Genomic DNA, 22,689 nt, shown 5'->3' on the forward strand with positions numbered 1-22,689 from the left:
CACTGGATACCATAGGGGTGATGGACAATTTTATCTAACCTTTCACCCCACCTTTAATCCACAGAACACTACAAGATAACATGGCCAGAAAGTAAAATAAATGACTACAGCTGTCTTAGAGCTCAGCATCAGCTCCAGGATGATTTCAGGGCTGCCCTGAACTGTATAATGAAGATGATGAAGGAAATGGGTCAGCCTGAGTCCCACCAGCCTGAGGTGTCCTGAGCCATGCTTAGGTGGTTCCAGCCCTCCTCATGAAACGGAATACTAGCTGTCCAACATCCTGCTGGGAGTTCCTCAAGGCTTGCCCACACTTAACGAGTGCCAGACATCAATTGGCTAAATCTTCCAAGTTGCTGATCCTTGCTCAAAGGAAGGCTCCCCTGGCATAGACTCCTGAAAGGGAGGAGGCACCTGGCATACTCTGCTTCACTAATAGCTAAAATCCTCATGCTGGTATCCTCATACCGAGATCTCCACTGAAAGGACATTCTTTCAGTCAGTGCTTCCAGCTCTGACTTCCCTGTTTTGGACTGAAGAGAGGAAATTGATTGACACTTACTGTGCATTTTCTATGCGCCTGTCATGACATTCGGCACTTTACATTCTTCATCTCATGTAAGTAGCACAACCACAAAAAATGATGAGGGGCGCCTGGGTGGCACAGCGGTTAAGCATCTGCCTTCGGCTCAGGGCGTGATCCCGGCATTGTGGGATCGAGCCCCACATCAGGCTCCTCTGCTATGAGCCTGCTTCTTCCTCTCCCACTCCCCCTGCCTGAGTTCCCTCTCTCGTTGGCTGTCTCTATCTCTGTTGAATAAATAAATAAAATCTTTTTTAAAAAATGATGAATACCTGTTTATATCACATTTATATCACAAAACTGTCATGACTGTTTTACTTATTTTCAGTCACAGTGCTCACAGCATCCCCAGGTGGTAGACAGTTATTACCCCACTTTCTAGGTAAAGAAACTGAGGGATTCAAAGGTGAAGCAGTTTGTCTAAGATCACACAGGTGGTCAGTGGCAGGGCCAGAGGTGAACACAGTCCACATATGTGACCACACTACCATTATCCTTCATCCTCCATATCTGCCCTACCAGATGAGATAACCAAAGCTCAAAGAAGTTAAGTGTCTCACTCAAAAGCACACAGGAAGTGGTAGAACTAGGACCAGAATCCCTGTCCGCCTACAAGTCCTTGTTTTCTCGCTAAACCAACAGTTCTTAAAGCATGGTACCCAGACCAGCGCATCAGTGTCAGTTGAGAATTTGTAGAAATGTAAGTTCTTTGGCCCCACCCCAGACCCACTTAATCTGAAACTCTGCCGTGGCCCCCAACAATCTCTGTTGTAGGAAGGCCTACAGATGATTGTGATGCAGGCTAAGGTTTGGGAAGCGCTGCTTTGCCCCATGCTATCCTCTATAGAGCACTGAAGCTTAAGATCACCTTCAAGGGCTGGAGGGACTATGCTGTCCAGTGGTCAGAGGCTCTGAGAAGTTAAGAGAACCAGCAGGCACCACTAGTTGCCTTGCTAGGAGAGAACTTGGATTAGAGCCAGCATATTCCATTGGCTTGTCAATAGCCAGGCCAGTGGTTGCTCTTTTTCCCTTTAACTATGCATGGAGCAGGAAAAGAATAGTCTGCGGTCCAGTCTGTGCTCAAGAGGAAGACAGGTCCTCTCTGCGGCCACCCTTGACCCTGCCGTTCACTTCTCAGATACAGAGATTCTCAATGCCTTTCAGTTCAGTGTTTTGCCAGTTTTGCCTGCCTGCTTTGTCTGCTCCTACTTGTAACCCTTCTTGTCCTTAAGCTCCTTCCTCTTTGGGAGGAAATACTTCTGTGGCAACATAGTCGACTGATGTGCTGCCCTCCTGGTTGGTACATGGTGCAATGAAAAAATCCTTATAACTCTTGAGGCCCCCCCCTTCTGACGATGAAAGGGAAGGTTGGGAGCCCCCCACAGCCCAGCTGAGCCCAGGGTGGGCACTGGTGAGAGCTGGACAGCAAGGAGGGCGATTGTCTAGGGCAGGGAAATATTAGGAGGAAAAGGAAGAAAAAGAAGTAAAGAAAAATTCTCATAATTCTGAAAACAAATTTTTTTTTCCTTTTTTGCTCCAAGGGTCAATTCAGTAGCTACACACTCATGCTTTCATCATGCACTGCGTTTCTGAAATATTTAAGATCCCAGCTTTCCCCTGAATCAAGCTGTTGTCAAGAGGTTCAGTGTATGTAGAGAAGACAGAGCAATAAATTGATGTTTACAGAGGAGAAAAAGAAGTTAAGGAATCTTTGATGGTTCAGGGTGGGAGCTTGAAAGGCCTTTGACTCAAGACAAAGAATTTGTGGCCAATAGCTGTACCACAGGGGAAAGGGAGAGAGCCACAGATATAAGAGGAAGAAGCTAAGCTGGTTCCAAAATGCTAATTTCCAGTCAGAGATCAAATGCATACTTTTTTTTTTTTAATGCATACTACTTTTAAAAAGCACTGTCCTTCCTTAACACAAATTAATGTGAGATCACTGAGTTTCTTTAGGCCACGCATTCCAGTGCAGGGCCAACATGGAGTTCTCTATTCTCGTTTCCAGGCCAAGGGTGGGGGCCTCCCATGGGAGAACATGCTGTATACTGATGACAGTTGCGAGGAGAGTGTGCAAGAACCACCCATCTCTGTTCTTGCCTCTTGATGGTTTCCAGGGATCTATGGGTCTGTTGGTTTGTTTTGTGCTTGATTTGGAATCTTGGTTTTTATTGGCCCACATTGAAACCAGTTAGTACCAGAAAGAGCACCACATTAAGAATCAGCAAGCCTGACCTGATTAATCAAAAAAAGAGTATGTGCAGTGGTGAGCATGGACATTAGACTCAGGGAGAACTTTTCCCAGCTGTGAGTCTCTAGATCCCAGTGGGTTGTCTTGAAGGTTAAATGAGAAAATGCATGTAACTGTGGCCTGACTGTTAGCTATGATTGTACAATTCACACTCAAATGGGAATTTAGTGGGGGCCTGCCCCTGTGCTGGCAGGCCCCACAAGGTCCAGAGGGGCTCTCTGTGGGGGCAGGCTTGATTTGTACCATCACCAGCCCCACCCCCCAACCTGGCCCAGTGAATCTAGATAATTTCTATAAGCCCCTAAACCTCCATAACTTCTCATCTAAAAAAATACATGTCTTGGGGCACCTGGGTGGCTCAGTTGTTAAGAGTCTGCCTTCGGCTCAGGGCGTGATCCCAGGGACCTGGGATCAAGCTCCCCATCAGGCTCCCTGCTCCACTGGAGCCTGCTTCTTCCTCTCCCACTCCCCCTGCTTGTGTTCCCTCTCTCACTGGCTGTCTCTCTCTCTTTCTCTCTGTCAAATAAATAAATAAAATCTTTAAAAAAAAAAAAAAAGAAAAAAAGAAAAGCAATACATGTCTTCTAGGGGGTCGTGGGGAACAAGGGAAGGAGATCCCCTAAAAGTTTCAAACTGCTATGCCAGGCTAACAAAAGATAGTATCAAAATGTGTTATATGAGTAGAATACCGACTTTTTAACTTCTGATATTAATATTGATTGAAGTTTTACTGCTGTGGTATAATAGAAAGAACCCCTGAGTCAGGAATTAGGCTTGAATTTAGGTTCTGGTTCTGCAATTCTGTCACCTCCTAGCCGTGCAACTCTGAGCTAGTCACTTAACTTCCCTGGGCCTCAGTTTCCTTATCTAAGAACTAGGCTAACATTATCTACCCCCACACTGTTGAGGAGAGGCAGAATGGCTTCTCCCTCTCCTTCTGGAATGGCTGCACCCTTCTTGTCACTTAGAAACTACAATCTGGTGTCTTCTTACCACCCTAAGATTGCTGCCCACAAGTGTCCAGTTTGGTTTGGGCATACTGTAGGAATAATAATTATAATAAAATTCATCATTTGTTGGACACTTAATGCATGCTAAGGACTTTGTATATATTATAGCAAATAGTCCTTACAACTCTGCAAAGTAGAAATTACCCTTCTCACTTTGGAGACAGGCTCACAGAGGTAATTGTGTGGAAGTCACATAGCTAATAACCTGAGATTTTGACCCACACCTCAGTCCACACACTTAATTACTGCTATTATCACTGTTCTCTTCTTTTGCATACTCCTTGGATGAAGAATGAAATCTATTTGGACTGAAGATCCCAAATCCTGACTCCTAAATCGTCATGTTAAACCACATTGAAAATGTCTACCACACTATTTAAATTATAATCTGCTTTCCCACCCTCAGGCCTCCAAAATAACTGCTGTTATAAAAAACTTGATGTAATGTAATCTCAACCTTAAAAGTTATAAAAAGTCTCCATCATAAATGACAGATAATGTTTCTAGAATGAAATCTATTTTGGTTAGTTCTAAGGTTTTTGAAAATATTTGATGTATAATATGCAACACACATACACACACACACACATAGAGTCCTTAAAGCTTTTTTTTTTCCACAAAACCCACAGAGAAAAATTTTCCCAGGACCCAAGCTCAGGATATTCCTGATACCAGATGCCTCGACAAGCTGGGCCACTGTCAGTGGGACAGAGAAGCTGCCAAGAAGCCAGGCCATTTCCACTCCACATTTGGTCTCAGGCCAGAGTGTTGTCTTTCAGCTTTTAGAAAGACCTCCCAGGGTGAGGTGGACCCAGCAATGACCATATGTGACCATCATGGCCTGCAGGGTGGAGAAAAAAGGTAAAAGCCTTTTAAATGGCCAAGATCTTATCTGCAAAAGCTGGAAAACTCTTTTTTCCAATGCAAAAACAGAACCAGTCCAAACTAATCTTTATTCAAGGAGGTAGGGAGTTCTAGCTCAATGGTTCAAGTCATGCTAATCAGTTTCTGAGGAGGACCCTGTCCTAATGCTGTGGGCCTCATACAGGAAGCTCCGTCCTACAAGGTTGGTCACAGTATGCTTATCTCGCATTATTTCCAAGTGAATCCCAAGGAATGTTATGATCAGCTTGGTAAAACTCCATGCCATGGAGGCCCAGGCAAGTGCATGCCACACTGACACAGTGTTGATCTAAAACATTGAAACAATATGAAAAGAGAGGCTATTTAATGTTTTTTGCTTTACTAGATTTTACATCCACAGGCTTCTGTAGAAGGATACCCTGGGCCTCTAGTATGGCACGGGGGTGGAGGCAGTAGAAAGGGAAATGTCCAAAGTCATTGAAAGTCCCTAGTCCATTCATTCAACAACTATTTAGGGTGGGGCCACCACATACCAGATAAGGTGTCATGTGCTGCAGATACAAATGCCCAAGAGCAGGCATCACTCATACCCTCTTGAAACTCGGTATCTAGTGAAGGAGTCAGTCAACAATCAAGTAACTGCATATGTATATGAAAAACGGAAGCTGTGACAAGTGCTAAGAAGGAGTGGTCATGGTCTTTTGAGAAGTTAAGAAAATCTGACTTAGAGAGGTCAGTGACGGTTTCCCTGAGAAAGCAATTCTTCCATTGAGATCTAAAGGAAGAGTAGGCATTAGCTAGACAAAGCATTAGGGGTGAGAAGCAACGTCTTGGCCAAGAGAACAGCAGATGCAAAGACTTTGTGTTGAGAGGGAGACATCTTGGTAGGAAGACAGAAGAGATCTGACCTAAGTGTCACCAGGAAGTCCCACCAGCCCCTAAACACCTCTGCCCTCTGATGTCTAAATCCCATCATTATTAAAGTATGTTCTGGATTAAGACTGTTTTCCCTTTAAAGTGCTCTTTTATGCTCAGAAGAATAAACCATTAAGGCAAGTGAATGGTTTTATCTGATCAATTTTCTTCCTAACAGCACAGGTCATGGCCTCAAGTCCTTGAGATTTGTTCAGGGGTTGGATAGGTGGTGTTAAAATATATATACAAACACAGACACACACACACACATATTTTATGACACTTTGTTGGATGGTGCTAGCAATTAGGCATTCAATGAGGGGAGTTTCTACAAAGCTAAGGGAAAAACAAAGATTGTTAGAAACCCAGTTTCTGAGTCCAGAAGGGCAGCCGGTCAAGATTTTTAGGCTTGAAGCATCTTTAGAAGATGGAGTGAGGATGGCAGTACCCATCTGATTAATTTTCCTAGTTTGGAGTTTGAATGCCTCTGGCGATGGGATCAGATGTTCCAGTGAACTTTCTGAATGGCGCACACAGCAGAAGGCATGAAGGTTGCCCAGACATAATCTGTTATCATTTTTTTTTTAAGTTTATATCAAGTCATCCAGCTTCAGCTTAACCGGACTTCAGGAACAGGGCAGTCTTTTTTTTTTCTTTATTTTAGTTTTTATTTTAATTCCAGGAAAGGGCAGTCTTAATTCCAAATCAGAAGAGAGAAAAAATTAGAAACTTTAATTTGGAGAGTCGTAACCAGATATTAGAGCAAACTAAAAGAATTCAGGACTTAGTAAGGATTGGCAAAATATGCAAGACAGAGCCCACAAGGGTGCACTATAGTTTTCCACTGAAACAAAAAACAAATTCTTTCTATAGTCACTTCCATTTCTCCATTTCAAAGATAATCAAAGGAAGACTAATTTGTTTGTGAAGTAAGTCTGGTCTCATTACTCTTGGCCTGATTATTTATGTAAGTGCAACAAGAGCTTGCATAGGCCCATATTTGAGTTCACTGTGCTGGAACTTTTCATTAGAAATTCTAGATTGGACTTTTAAAAGCCTCTCAAGGCTAGGAAGCCAAGCCAAGAATTCACTACCATATTTTCCCTGCAATACCTACTGATTTGGGTGAATTCCTCTCTTCTCAGTATCCCCCAAACATCCTAAGATTCCTGGGTCTGCCAAGAAGTGACCTTTCTTTTTTTTGGTAAATATTTTATTTATTTATTTATTTGTCAGAGAGAAAGAGAGAGAGAGTGAGTACAAGCAGAGCGAGGGGCAGGCAGAGGGAGAAGGAGGCTCCCCACTGAGCAAGGAGGGATTCAATCCCAGGACTCTGGGATCATGACCTGAGCCGAGGGCAGACACATAACGGACTGAGCCACCCAGGAATCCCAGCACTGGCTCCTTAAAATCAACCTTAGTTCCTTAAAGCTGTTGGGTCATATCTGATTTGATGCACACCATTCTCAAATATGACATTTCAGTTGAAGCCTTGTTAATATAAACGATGTTTCTAATTGCATCTTATTACAAGAACAGATTCTTACTGAACTTATGCAAATAACTATATTGTCATGAAAATAAGAATGCTAAGGGTTTCCACATTCTGGAGGGATCAAGTAAAGAGAAAAGAGAAATGTTTCAATGCTATTTAGAAAAGTGTAGTATTGCAAATTTCTAAGAATTTCGCACAATTTCTGGAATATCTATATCAGTAACATATATCCATACACATATGACCTAAGAAGATTTATCATCACTTATTATTTGACAATGCTTCCCACATAATTTCACATAGCAAATAACTCTAATTAGCTTAAAATCTCTCTTTTACAAAGTGAGACAGAAATCTTTTGAGATTTTCCAGGAGTGCTCTCAGAAATCTCAAAGTGAGTTTGAAGTAAAAAAGACTCCATTTGGAATTTGATTTTGGAAAATTGTCAAAAATGTCAAAAAGTTTGAACACTTGACTACATGGGCTCACAAGTCACTGTGAAACAATACTTAGTTATCCATTTAACCAAAGTGACAATTAAAAGACTTCAAAGGAAAATACAGAAAGTTACATAGTTGTACAAAAAAAAAAAATCATAGCTCTTTTAATATTGATAATACTTGGTTTTCTTAAGTAATCAAACACCTGATAAAGACAACATGAAGCATGGGAAATTATTTTAAGACACAAAATCCTGCTTACCCAGGCAGATTACTTAAAACGTAAGGAAAAATATTTTTTTACACTGTTTTATTAAGAGCAGACCAATAATCTAAGAAAACTTTGTTTTAACCGAGAGAGAACACCAACTTCTACTTTTGTGTCAGTATACTAGTTAGTAATAGGAAGGCTAATTTTTTTTAAAACCCATATAAATAAATCCATCCAATCCTGGCAAGCTTTGATCACCCACGAAAAAAATTCCTTTTCCAAGATGCCTTTTCCATAAACCTTCTAAAAATTTTTTTTAATATTCATTCAGTTTTTGTCCTACTCTTTCTTATTTCTAAGTCTGGAACAATTAGTCATTCTGCTTTAGAACAAAATTTATCTTTTTCCTGTAACAAAAACACATACCTCATACTTTCACTTATCAAAAACACATCTTACCTTCCTTGCACAGAGTTTTTTTCTTTAATTTTATTATTTCCAGTAGATTAATTTACACATTATGGATTAGAATTTTTAACCATTAGTAACCCTAGTTTTCGGTGAAAACCAGGAATCAGGCAGTTGTGAACTGTCACATATTGTCATTCTGTAGCAAATTTATGAACACATCATTTCATAATTCTCTAGAGGCATATCTTTCTCGTAGTATAATTTTTCATGTTTATTAACAGACTCAAATATATTTAGCTTCTCTATCCTGTATAAAAACAAGATTCCAAAAGTGGATAAACTTATGTTTGGCAATTAATGTTTCAATGTCTTATCTTTCCTGGAAATGATCTAGATAGTCAATGAATATCCAGCATTTAACTGAGTAGAGCACTAAGGTTTCAAGCTATGAAAAGATTTTTGCATTTTTTTTTTTAATTCCAGCATAGGGGTGCCTGGGTGGTTCAATTGGTTGAGGTCAGACTCTTGATTTTGGCTCAAGTCATGATCTCAGGGTTGTGAGATCAAGCCCCCTTCAGCCTCTGAGCTCAGCCAGGAGTCTACTTGAGATGGTCTCTCTCCCTCTCCCTCCGCCCCTGCCCTGCTTCCCCGCTCACGCTCACGCTTTCTCATTCTCAAATAAATTAAAAAATCTTTTTAAAAAATTCCAGTGTAGTTAATATACAGTGTTATATTAGCTTCAGGTGTACAATATAGTGATTCAGCACTTCCATACAAAACTTGGTGCTCATCAACAAGTGCCCTCCTTAATCCCCATCACCTATTTCACCCATCCCCCCATCCATCTCCCTCTGGTGACCATCAGTTTGTTCTCTATAGTTAAGAGTCTGTTTCTTGGTTTGTCTCTCTCAGTCTCTTTTTTTATTTACTTATTTGTTTTGTTTCTTAAGTTCCACATATGAGTAATACTATACGGTATTTGTTTCTCTCTGACTTATTTCACTTAGCATTCATTATACTTTCTAGTTCCATCCGTGTCATTGCAAATTGCAAGATTTCATTCTTTTTATGGCTGAATAATATTTCATTGTATATACATACTGCAACTTCTTTATCCATTCATCTGTCAATGGACACTTTGGCTGCATCCATAATGTGGTTATTGTAAATAATGTCGCTATAAACATAGGGATGCACGTATCCCTTTGAATTAGTGTTTTGTATTTTGGGGGTAAATATTCGCAAGTGCAATTTCTGGATCATAGGATAGTTCTATTTTTAATTTTTTGAGGCACCCATACTGTTTTCCACAGGGGCTACACCCCAGTTTGCATTCCCACCAACAGTGCAAGAGGCTTCCTTTTTTTCCACATCCTCACTTGTTTCTTTTGTTTTTGATTTTAGCCATTCTGACAGGTGTGGGGTGGTCTTTCATTATGGTTTTGATTTGCATTTCCCTGACGATGAGTGATGTTAAGCATCTTTTCATGTGTCTGCTGGCCACCTGGATGTCTTGCTTGGAGAAATGTCTGTTTATGTCTTCTGATCATTTTTTAATTGGATTATTTGTTTTGGGGGTGTTGAGTTGTATCAGTTCTTTATATATTTTAAGTACTAACCCTTTATCAGATATGTCATTTGTAAATATCTTCTCCCATTCCGTAGGTTGCCTTTTAGTTTTGTTGATTGTTTCCTTTGCTGTGCAAAACTTTATTTTGATGTAGTCCCAATAGTTTATTTTTGCTTTTATTTCCCTTGCCTCAGGAGACATATCTAGAAAAATGTTGCTATGGCCAATGTTAGAGAAATTACTGCCTGTGCTCTCTGCTAGGATTGTTATGGTTTTGGTCTCATATTTAGGTCTTTAATCCATTTTCAGTTTATTTTTGTGTATGGTATAAGAAAATAGTCCAGTTTCACTTTTTTGCATGTAGCTGTCCAGTTTTCCCAACACCATTTGTTGAAGAGACTTTTTCCCATGATATTCTTTCCTGCTTTATCAAAGATTAACTGACCATATAATTGGGTTTACTTCTGGGTTTTCTATTCTGTTCTATTGATCTATGATCTATGTGTCTATTTTTGTGCCAGTACCATAATGTTTTGATTACTACAGCTTTGTAATATAACTTAAAGTCTGGGATTGTGATACCTCCAGTTTTGTTCTTCTTTTTCAAGATTGTTTTGGCTATTTGGGGTCTTTTGTGGTTCCATACAAATTTTAGGTTTGTTCTAGTGCTGTGAAAAATGCCATTGGTATTTTGATAGGGACTGCATTAAATCTGTAGATAGCTTTGGGTAGTATTGACATTTTAACAATATCTGTTCTCCCAATCCATAAGCATGGCATGTCTTTCCATTTCTTTGTGTCATCTTCAATTTCTTTCATCAGTGCTTTATAATTTTCAGGATACAAGTCTTTCTCCTCTTTAGTTAGATTTATTCCCAGGTATCTTGCTATTTTGAGTGCAATTATAAATGGGATTTTTTTTCTTAATTTCTCTTTCTGCTGCTTCATTTTTAGTGTATAGAAATGCAACATATTTCTGCACATTAATTTTGTATCCTGCAACTTCACTTAATTCATTTATTAGTCTGGTAGTTTTTTGGTGGAGTCTTTCAGGTTTTCTATATGTAGTATCATGTCATCTGCAAATAGTGAAAGTTTCACTTCTTCCTTACCTTTTATTTCTTTTTCTTGTCTCATTGGCTGTTGTTAGGACTTCTAGTACTATTTGCATAAAAGTGGTGAGAGTGGACATCCCTGCCTTGTCCTGACTTTTGGGGGAAAATTCTGTTTTTCTCCATTGAGTATGATGTTCTCTGTGGGTTTTTCATATATGGTCTTTATTATATTGAGGTATGATCATCCTAAACCTACTTTATTGAGGGCTTTTATCATGAATGGATGTTGTACTTTGTCAAGTGCTTTTTCAGCATCTATTGAAGTGATAATATGGTTTTTACCCTTTCTTTTACTAATATGATACATTGTGTTGATTTGCAAATATTGAATCACACTTGCAACCCAGGAATAAATCCCACTTAAGTGTGGTGAATGACTTTTTAAATATATTTTTGGATTTGGTTTGCTAGTATTTTGTAGAGGATTTCTGCATCTCTGTTTATCAAAAATATTGGCCTATAGTTCTTTTTTTGTGGTAACTTTATCTGGTTTTAGTATCAAGGTGATACCAGTCTCATAGAATGAATTTGGAAGTTTTCTTTTTTCTACTTTTTGGAATAGTTTGAGAAAAATAGGTACCAACTCCTCTTTAAATGTTTGGTAGAATTCACCTGTGAAGCCATCTGGTCCTGGACTTTTCTTTGTCAGGAGTATTTTGATTACTGATTCAATCTCTTTGCTGGTAATCAGTCTACTCAGATTTTATATTTCTTCCTGCTTCAGTTTTGGTAGGTTAAATGTTTCTAGCAATTTATCCATCTCTTCTAGGTTGTCTAATTTGGTGGCTATAGTTTTTCATATATTCTCTTACAATTGTTTGTATTTCTGTGGTTATTTCTCCTTTTTCATTTGTGATTTCGTGTGAGTCCTTTCTCTCTCTTTTTGAGAAGTCTGGCTAGAGGTTTATTAATTTTGTTGATCTTTTCAAAGAACAAGCTCCTGGTTTCGTTGATCTGTTCTATGGTTTTTTTTAGTTTCTATATCATTTATTTCTGCTCTAATCTTTATTATTTCCTTCCTTCTGCTGGTTTGGGGTTTTGTTTGTTATTCTTTTTCTAGCTCCTTTTGGTATCAGGTTAGGTTGTTTGAGATGTTTCTTGCTTCTTGAGGTAGGCCTGTATTGCTATAAACTTCCCTCTTGGAACAGCTTTTGCTGCATCCCAAAGGCTCTGGACCATTGGGTTTCCATTTTCATTTGTTTCCATGTACTTTTGATTTCTTTTTTGATTTCTTGATTGACCCATTCATTGTTTAGTGGCACCGTTATTTAACCTCCACATACGTATGGTCTTTCCAGATTTTTTCTTCTGGTTGATTTCTAGTTTCATAACATGATAGTCATAAATGCACAGTATGACTTTGATCTTTTTTAATTTGTTGAGGCTTGTTTTGTGGCCTAAGATGTGATCTATCCTGGAGAATGTTTCTGTGTACACTTGAAAAGAATATATAGGGGTGCGTGGGTGGCTCAGTCAGTTAAGCATCTCTTTATTTCGGCTCAGGTCATGATCTCAGGGTCCTGGGATTGTGCACTGGGTGGGGCTCTGTGCTTAGCGGGGAGTCTACTTGAGGATTCTCTCCCTCTTCCTCTACCCCTGCTCCTCCCTCTCTCTGTCTCTCTCTCTCTCCCTCAAATAAATAGATAAAATATTTTTTAAAAAAGAAAGAAAGAAAAGAATGTGCAGTCTGCTGTTTTAGGATGCAATGTTCTGAGTATATCTGTTAAATCTATCTGGTTCAGTATGTCATGCAAAGACACTGTTTTCTTGTCAATTTTCTGTTTGGATGATTCGTCCATCAATGTAAGTGGTGTGTTAAAATCTCCTACTATTATTGTATTACCATCAATTAGTTTCTTTATGTTTGTTATTAACTATTTCATGACTTGGGTACTCCCATGTTGGGAGCATAAATACTTACAATTGTTATGTCTTCTTGTTGAATTATCCCATTTATTATTATATAGTGTTCTTCTTTGTCTCTTTTTATAGTCTTTGTTTTAAAGTCTATTTTGTCCATTATAAGTATTGATACTCTGGCTTTCTTTTGACATCTATTTGCATGATAAATATTTCTCCATCCCCTCACTTTCAATCTGCAGATATCTTTAGGTCTGAAATGAGTATCTTATAGGCAGCTCTACAGATGGGTCTTTTTTATCCACTCTGTTACCCTGTATCTTTTGATTGGAGTGTTTAGTCCATTCGCATTCAAATTAATTATTAATAGATAAGAATTTATTGCCATTTTGTTATTTGCTTTGTGGTTGTTTTTGTAGCTTTTCTCCGATCCCTTCTTCTCTTCCTCTCTTTCATGGTTTGCTGGTTTTCTTTAGTTTTATACTTGGATTCCTTTCTCTTTATTCTTTGCATATCTATTAGTGGTTTTTGATTTGTGGTTACCATTAGGTTTGTATATAACATCTTCGATTTTTGCAAATATTTTTAAGTAGACATAAAGTATAATTATTGTTGAAAAGTTCATTTATAAACTTGTATCCCATTTATCTTTATATAATTCATTTGTTCTTATAAGTATGCTTGAATTGCACACGAAAATTTCATGAGACATTAAAAAAAAGCTAGCCATCATCTTAAGCTATTTTTCTTGTAGGCAAATCAGGTATGTTTCAAATAAACCAGGGAAGCAAAGAACCTAAAAGTTAAATATTTGGTTTTTTCCAATTTTTTTTTAATTGCCACGCTTGACATGCATCAAGCAATTTATTTTTATTGTACATTTTGTTCGTAGGTTGAGTTCATATTTTTATCATTTTAAACATATAGCAGAGATAATAAAAGCTTGTTTGACTCGTATATCTAGGTAGGAAAAAGCTGTATCTCCACATTGTAATTAATCCTGAATATTCTGAGGACATACCTACTTTATTTTACCAACAGTTTTTAAAGTAGCTTTAATCACCGAAGAATATCCCAGATCATGCAAACTTAAACACACACACATCAGCTAGTTTCCTTGTATTTCTGAGAGTTTTAGGATAATTTAATTTATGTACGCACCCACTTATTCCTAAACCAATTAGAGTAGATCTCTTTTGAGGGATTTTATAAATTAATGTGATAATACCATCTGTAGATAGAAAAACATCACTTGTGTATAACATACAGACACATATATACACATACATAAACATACAGACAAATACAGATTTTTTTTTAGCTTTCATTCAAAAATTTTAGTCACAAATTAATAAAGCATAGTAATACAAACTCACTGGTTTATCTCCACTTTATATTTTTATCTGCATTGTGTTTCTAGCAAATGGGACAAATTAATGTTACCTGCATGCAAGTATCTGGAGAAGACTTTCAAATTTCTCTTTTGCCCTGATATGTGATTTGATGGAATCTATGTACTAAATTTTAGGCCAGTGACTAAGGAGACACCTAGCAACTGTCTGGACCACTCCAGTGCACATTTGAATGGACAAAACATCTAGTTCTGGTTCCAAATAGCTTTTTTTCTCTTTTCAGCCTTAGGTGGTTCCTTTTGGAGGTCCCTGAGTTCCCTGAGAGTCCCCAAGGGAGGGTAGGGGGCCTAAAATTCAAGTGGCTATAGGGAACTGAGAGGAGAAAGGGAAAGGGGAAAGTCTTCCAGGGTTGGACAGAAGAGAGGAGGTGGGGGTTTGAAGGGGAACATATAAAAGAATTCAAGAGAACTGGAGGGAATATTGAAGGTGCTAAGAGGAGGAAGGAGGAGAGACACAATGAAAAGGGAGAGGCCTTAAAAGAGCCAGTTTGGGAGATCTCAAGTTTTCCAAAGAGGCCAGTGTAGTTCTAAATTATCCTCAGTAAAATCATGCCAACAAGAAAAGAAGTAGACAAGTTGGGAGAACCTATAATTAGTAGAGGTCCAAGAAGGGGCCTTCAGTCAACTGAGAAGTTCCCGTGGGAGAAGGAGAATCCACAAAGAGAACAGAGAGGCCTCACAGAGAGCCAAGAAGAAAGACTTCCAGCCCAGAAAGTTAGGGAATAATTCCCACTCAGGAAAGAGAGACAGAAAGAAGAGACTTCCAGCTCAGCAGGTACTTTTCAAAGAAGCCAGGGACTCTAACTCATCTTACAAACAGAGAAATGTAGGATTCTATCCCAGTATCTGTCTGTATGGGGCTCTAAGTCAGCTTCTGGAATGTACTCAGAATCTTAAGAATCAAAAATCTCTCCTTACCAGTTTCAACAATGTCTGTCTGAAGCACTGGTTCTAGAGTAAGACTCCTCAATGGATCTTCAATCTATTGGGCAAGAGGGAAGACAAAGGCTTCAAGGGTGCATTCTTAGGGTCCTAGGTGAGAAGTCCAGGGGCCCAATGATGAATCTTATCCCATCTGAGTTATGGCACTGTAACTGTTAAAGAAAAAAATATTCAGTGAGACTTGTTAAAAAAGGTAAGGCAGATTTTATTCAGGACCACCACGATAGGTACAGGGAATATTACAACGGGATTTTGCAGTGGAGGAGAGGCTGGGCTCAACTCCAAATAGAGCAGGGAAAATGGGAATTTAAAGCCAGGGAGTAGAGTGGCAGGGGGTGGGGCAGGGGTGTAGTGGAGGAAAAATTATTAAGGAGAAACATCAGGCATAAGAGGGGTTCTGGCTAACCCCACCTAATGGGATTCTTGCTGACAACAGGCCAGGATGATCAGGTATCACCTGGGGGATGACAAACCTGATCAGATATCAAAGGTGATCAGATATCAAGGGTGAGTGGCTCTAGTTTAACTGACTTATCAACGTTCTTACTAAACAAGATTTTAAAAGGACATGCAGAGATGGGCCTAGGGGAAGGTCCAGTAGCCTGATTAAAGTTTGCACAAGCAAAGTATCTTTGTTAGTGGGTTTATTTTAAAGAGGAAAAGAATAATAAAAATGGGAGATGGCATCCCAGATATAAAACTTAACATTTTTCTAAATGTAACTCAAGGCTATATCTGTTAGAATTCATTAAAAGTCTGGCCCCTTGAAAATTATGTAACCTTTTGCCTTCAGAGAGATTAATAAGGCTGCAGGACAGTCTCAGCCTTTGAGAGAAGTCCATGAAAGGATACAATCCAATGGAAAGAGGGAAGCATCGCATTGTGAGAATGTCAATAACTCATCATAATTTACTTAACCCTAGACTTTTAGCAACTCAAGTATCCTTAAAGTTGCATAACTGACGGAATATAATGATTTCAGCATTCTTTTCCTAGACTCTCATAACAGACATTTCAACCCCATGGCACATGATCAGGCAGGTAAATTACACTGACTTCAGTCAGTGAAGGCTGGGTTCAAATTCCAACTCTTCAACTTAGCTATGGGACCACTGGCAGGTTTTCTAACACCCTAAACACTGTTTTCTCAACTGTAAGCCTGAAGTCATTATTTAACCTAACCCACAAAGCTGTTTTGAAGGTGGGATAAAATAATGCATTAAAGTGCTTAGCAAATTGCCTGTCATAGAGTCCGCACTTAGTCAGTGGAAAACGTGAAAAGAAGAAATAGGTGAGGGGAACTGGCAAAGTCTAGAAAGAGTGTATAGTTCCTAAGAGACAGAAGTGCCATGGGTTCCACGGGATGGGTCAGCTATGCAAAATGGCACACTTGCCAAGTCTCAAAAGAAATTAAGAAGCCTGAGAGAAGCCAGGTCTGCAATCTATACACAAAGTGGAAAGCACCCTATCCCTTTCATGTTTTCTCTCCAGACATACAAACAAGATCATCAAGAGACAGGAAAGAAAAATGATGAGGGCCCCCTCCCCTAGGCATTGCAGCTGGGTTCTGCCTGAAGAGGCCTATGGTGCTGAAATAGAATTTAAGATTGAGACTTTTGACCAAGGTAGGGCAGCTGCTTGGGGAACTTCCGGATACAGTGATGCTTAGGAAACTGGTAAGAACTTAAGTAACTGGGAGTAAATTAGGGAGCAGGACAAACAGAGCAAAGGATACTTACCTTCCTGCCAATTATGAGCTACAGTCCACGAGACTGGCCTTGTTACAGATGGGATAATTTCTTGCCGGAAAGTTCCCTGGCCTTGTTGAACTTGGCCTTGTTGAACTTGGCCTCGGGTACTCAACGTTCTCAGGCTTGGCATGTCTTTCTCCAGTAAGATTTTCTCTTTCTGGGAATAAAAAAGAAAAAAAAAGCAATACAGTAAAAAAGGGAAACTATATAGTGAGAATGCCAAAGAATGTCTGAGAATATGAATCATGGGGGAGAGAATTCTTTTTTTTTTAAATTTTATTTATTTATTTGACAGAGATAGCCAGCAAGAGAGGGAACACAAGCAGGGGGAGTGGGAGAGGAAGAAGCAGGCTCCCAGCAGAGCAGGGAGCCTGATGCGGGACTCGATCCCAAAACTCTGGGATCACGCCCTGAGCCAAAGGCAGATGCTTAACGACTGAGCCACCCAGGCGCCCCAAGAATTCTTGAATTTATCTTCTCCCAATGTTATTTTTATTAAGGAGAAAGATTTTCTTCTTTTTTTTCTTTCTTTTACTATTATTTTTTAAAGATTTTATTTATTTATTTGACAGAGATAGAGACAGCCAGCGAGAGAGGGAACACAAGCAGGGGGAGTGGGAGAGGAAAAAGCAGGCTCATAGCGAAGGAGACTGATGTGGGGCTCGATCCCATAACGCCGGGATCAAGCCCTGAGCCAAAGGCAGATGCTCAAGGACTGCGCCACCCAGGCGCCCCTCTTTTATTATTTAAATTCAATTAGCCAACACATAGTACATCATGAGTTTCAGATGTAGAGTTCAATAATTCATCATTTCTGTATAACACCCAGTGCTCATCACATCACATGCCCTCCTTAATGCCCATTACCCAATTACCCCATCCCCCCACCACCTCCCCTCGATCAGCCCTCAGTTTGTTTTCTATAGTTAAGAGTCTCTTATGGTCTGTCTCCTTCTCTGATTACTTCCCATTCAGTTTTCCCTCCCTTCCCCTAAGATCCTCTGCACTGTTTCTTATAGTCCTCACATGAGTAAAACTATCTGATAATTGTCTTTCTCTGACAATTGACTTATTTCATTCAGCATAATACCCTCCAGTTCCATCCATGTCATTGTAAATTTTAAGTATCCATCCTTTCTGATGGCTGAGTAATATTCCATTGTGTGTGGGGGGGCACGCATGCCACATCTTCTTTACCATTCATCTGTTGATGGACATCTTGGCTCTTTCCATAGTTTGACTATAGTGGACACTGCTGCTATAAACATTGGGGTGCATGTGTTCCTTCAGATCATCACATTTGTATCTTTGGGATAAATACCTCATAGTGTGATTGCTGGGTCATAGGGTAGCTCTATTTTTAACTTCTTGAGGAAACTCCATACTCTTTTCCAGAGTGGCTGTACCATCTTGCATTCCCACCAACAGTGTAAGAGGGTTCCCCTTTCTCCACATCCTTGCCAACATTTGATGTTTCCTGACTTGTTAATTTTAGCCATTCTGACTGGTGTGAGGTGGTATCTCATTGTGGTTTTGATTTGTATTTCCCTGATGCTGAGTGACATTGAGCATTTATTTTTTCATGTGTCAATTGGCCATCTGTATGTCTTCTTTGGAAAAATGTCTGTTCATGTCTTCTGCCCATTTCTTGATTGGATTATTTGTCCCCAATGGGTGCTGAGTTTGATAAGTTCTTTATAGATCCTGGATACTAGCCCTTTATCTGATATGTCATTTGCGAAGATCTTCTCCCATTCCATAGGTTACCTTTTAGTTTTGTTGATTGTCTCCTTTTTATCTTGATGAAGTCCCAATAGTTCATTTTTGCCTTTGTTTCCCTTGCCTTTGGAGACATGTCTAGCAAGAAGTGCTGCAGCCAAGGTCGAAGTGGTTGCTCCCTGTGTTCTCCGCTAGGATTTTGATGAATTCCTGTCTCACATTTAGGACTTTTATCCATTTTGAGTTTATCTTTGTGTATGGTTTAAGAAAATGGTCCAGTTTCATTCTTCAACATGTGCCTGTCCAATTTTCCCAACACCATTTATTGAAGAGACTGCTTTTTCATTGGATAATCTTCCCTGCTTTGTCAAAGATCAGTTGACCACAGAGTTAAGGGTCCATTTCTGGGTTCTCTGTTCTGATCCACTGATCTATGTGTCTGTTTTTGTGCCAGTACCATGCTGTCTTGATGATTACAGCTTTGTAATAGAGCTTGAAGNCAGTTGACCACAGAGTTAAGGGTCCATTTCTGGGTTCTCTGTTCTGTTCCACTGATCTATGTGTCTGTTTTTGTGCCAGTACCATGCTGTCTTGATGATTACAGCTTTGTAACAGAGCTTGAAGTCTGGCATGGTGATGCCACCAGCTTTGGTTTTGTTTTGTTGTTGTTGTTTTTTTCCAACATTCCTCTGGCTATTTCGGGTCTTTTCTGGTTCCATACAAATTTTAGGATTATTTGTTCCAGCTCTGTGAAAAAAGTCGATGGTATTTTGACAGGGATTACACTGAGTGTGTAGCTTGCTCTGCGTAGCATGGATGTTTTAACAATGTTTATTCTTCCAATTCATGAGCATGGAACATTTGTCCATTTCTTTGTGTCTTCCTCAATTTTTTTATAAGGATTCTGTAGTTTTTAGAGTACAGATCCTTTACCTTTTGGTTAGGTTAATTCCTAGGTATCTTATGGTTTTTGGTGCAACTGTAAATGGGACTGATTTCTTAATTTTCTTAATTTCTTAATCTTAATTTTCTTAATTTCTTAATATTCCTTCTGTCTCATTGTTAGTGTACAGAAATGCAATTTATTTCTGTGCACTGATTTCATATCCTGCCATGTTGCTGAATTCCTGTATGAGTTCTAGCAATTCTGAGGTGGAGTCTTTTGGGTTTTCCACATAAAGTATCACATCATCTACGAAGGGTGAGAGTTTGACTTCTTCTTTCTTGAGCCCCTGTATCTGCAATTCCTTTAACACTTTCTTATGAAGCTCTTACTTGTGTTTCATTTTTTAATATGTAGACATTTTGAACACCTGTTCATATTTCTGTGTGCTCTTTTCTCTCATGCGGCCATGGGAACAATTTCAACAGGCCCAGCCAAAAGAGATGTTATGCCCTATTCATTTTGAAAGCTGAGGCATGAGGACTAGAGATTGAAAATACAATGCAGAGAATGGCCCACAGTGTCCTGGATCTCGCAGCTTATGTAGTTATAAGAGCAATGCATCCACCGAGTGGCCTGTTTCCTGCTTCCGTGAGGTGACTAAGAAGGAACGAACAGAGAGCATCTGTAACATGCTCTGTACATCTTCACAGAGGGTAGTGCTGGCCTCAAGCATCCAAAAGGCCCACTAAGGAAACATGGCCAAATCTCCCACTCAGTGTTACAGAAAACAGACCTATAAAATGGAGGTGGTTGTAAGTTTGCCAAGAAAGTAAATCATGCACATGAGATTTCAGGACCACGTAATGCACAGCAGATTTTAGGACCCCGTCACCTACAGAATAAAATAAATACACTAGTAATAGTACAGAAAAATATTTTATGTTTCATTGGAAAACTATTCATCCCTTTCTACAGCATGCTCTTCTAAGTTATGAGATTCTAGTGCTATTTATTGTATTTGAGTTATTTCATAAAGCTTTATAAACTATAGGTAACTGATAGATATGTAATTTCTATCCTGTCTGGTAGTAATTTAACTGACCACCCCACCACCACCCCAACTGCCCTTAAAACTGGATAAAAACAGTTTTGTCTCCATTTGCAATTCATCTCAACATTTCTTTACTTGTATAAATCTGCGCTATTTTGACTTTTCCTTTGAAACAGCTGTTATATGTTGAATAACGTCCCCCCTCAAAAAAATAATGTTGAAATCCTAACCCCCAGTACATGTGAATGTGTCCTTATTTGAAAATAGGGTCTTTGCAAATGATCAAGTTAAGATGAGGTCATAGGGTAGGCCTTAAACCAATATAACTGCATCCTTATAAAAAGGGGAAATTGGACAAAGAGAGAGACAGACATACAAAATGAATGCCATGTGAAGAGGAAGGGGATAATGCACCTAACAAACTAAGGAATGCCACGGATTTCCAGCAAACCACCAAAAACTGGGAGAAAGGTATGGAACAGATTCTCCTTCACAGCCCTCAGAAGGAACCAACTCTAACAACCTTGATCTCAGACTTCCCGCCTCCAGAACTGTGAAGGAATAAATCTAAACCACCCAGTTTGTGGTGCCTGACTATGGCTACCCTAGCAAACTAATATGTCGGGTATATCTGCCTAATTTCCTTGTATCATATGAGTAAAAGAAATTCTTTAAAACATGTTCATTTTATAATCTGTATGAGAGTCAGCAGTTTACCTTTTTCTGGAAATGATCTTTAGTAAGATACATGGATCACTCTCCATTCCCGAAGGCTTCTCAGCCAGGACTATCCCTGAAGACTTTTTTTTTTTTTCATTGAATTGTTAGGTTGCATAAAGGCATCACAATGTATCGCTTAAAAATGACCCATCCTTGGAAACTTAACTAATCAANCTTTTTTTTCATTGAGTTGTTAGGTTGCATAAAGGCATCACAATGTATCGCTTAAAAATGACCCATCCTTGGAAACTTAACTAATCAAGATGCACTGCCTTCCACCATTCAGATGAACGGATACAAAGGGAATGAAGTCCTGCCAGCTGTCAGTCTCTGTTGGCATTCTGTAGGACATTTTTTAAATGCCTACCTCAGTCATACTACCTTCTCCAGTGTTGGACTGGTAGTGTTCCCCTTTCCCTCCAAGCCTCAGGGAAGGGGAACCTATCCCAAGTTTCCCCAGGAATAAAACCTGATTGGTCTGAGATTCTTATGGTAGTTCAGCCACCTTGTGTTCATGAGAGCAGCTATGCTGACTAAGGACAAAATCTGTCACACCAAACATGGTACGGTAGAAAGGACAATTCCTGGATTCTTGATAACATCCAAGATAACCTACCCAGAGTAACAAATAAGACAAAACCTGTATCCAAATCAAAATCTAGACCTCTCTCCCACACCCCTTACCTCCTCTGTGTTCATTATTAGTCAGTGAATGAGGGTTAATCTCTCCTACTTCTCATTGTTATTTGTTTTTATCCTTTTAAACGTCTTAGGAGGAGATCATGCTAAGTGAAATAAGTCAAGCAGAGAAAGACAATTATCATATGGTTTCACTCATTTATGGAACATAAGAAATAGCAGGAAGATCGGTAGGAGAAGGAAGGGAAGAATGAAGGGGGGGTAAACAGAAGGGGGAATGAACCATGAGAGACTATGGCCTCTGGGAAACAAACTGAGGGCTTCAGAGGGGAGGGGAGTGGGGGATTGGGATAGGCCGGTGATGGGTATTAAGGAGGGCACGTATTGCATGGAGCACTGGGTGTTATATGCAAATAATGAATCATGGAACACTACATCAAAAACTAAGGATGTACTGTACGGTGACTAACATAATAAAAAATTATTATAAAAAATAATAAAATAATAAAATAAAATGTCTTAGGAGGCCATACAGCCTAGTGGTTAAGAGCAAATTGTGGTGTCAGGTGGACCTAGGTTTAAATTCTGCCTCTACGTGACCTCAAGCAAGTATTTTAACCCATTTATGCCTCAGTTTCCTCAAATATAGAATGGGGATAACCATTCCTGTGCTGTAAGGTTGTGATGAGGACTAAGTGAAATTACATATGTAAAGGACTTATCACAGGTCACGGCACAGGATACATGCACAGGAAAAAACTGATGGTGTTATGATTATTACTATTACTGTGCCATGCAATATGACCCTACCTTTTCAATAAGCAGCCAGCATTTTGAATGTAAAG

The 22,689-nt window shown here is 39.3% G+C and overlaps 1 long non-coding RNA gene across 1 annotated transcript in view; it reads right to left on the bottom strand.

Annotated features, from left to right (window-relative positions):
• LOC117796333 overlaps positions 1-16,975 on the bottom strand; it is a 49,891-nt gene extending 32,916 nt beyond the window's left edge. The window contains exons 1-2 of the long non-coding RNA XR_004620730.1: positions 16,818-16,975; positions 15,055-15,230 (exon numbers count right to left, since the gene is read on the bottom strand). This is a non-coding gene — a long non-coding RNA (uncharacterized LOC117796333). The remainder of the gene's footprint in view (positions 1-15,054; positions 15,231-16,817) is intronic.
• Positions 16,976-22,689: the final 5,714 nt, after the last annotated feature.

Source organism: Ailuropoda melanoleuca, chromosome 15 (genome assembly GCF_002007445.2).
Source record: "Ailuropoda melanoleuca isolate Jingjing chromosome 15, ASM200744v2, whole genome shotgun sequence".
NCBI classification, from domain to species: domain Eukaryota; kingdom Metazoa; phylum Chordata; class Mammalia; order Carnivora; family Ursidae; genus Ailuropoda; species Ailuropoda melanoleuca.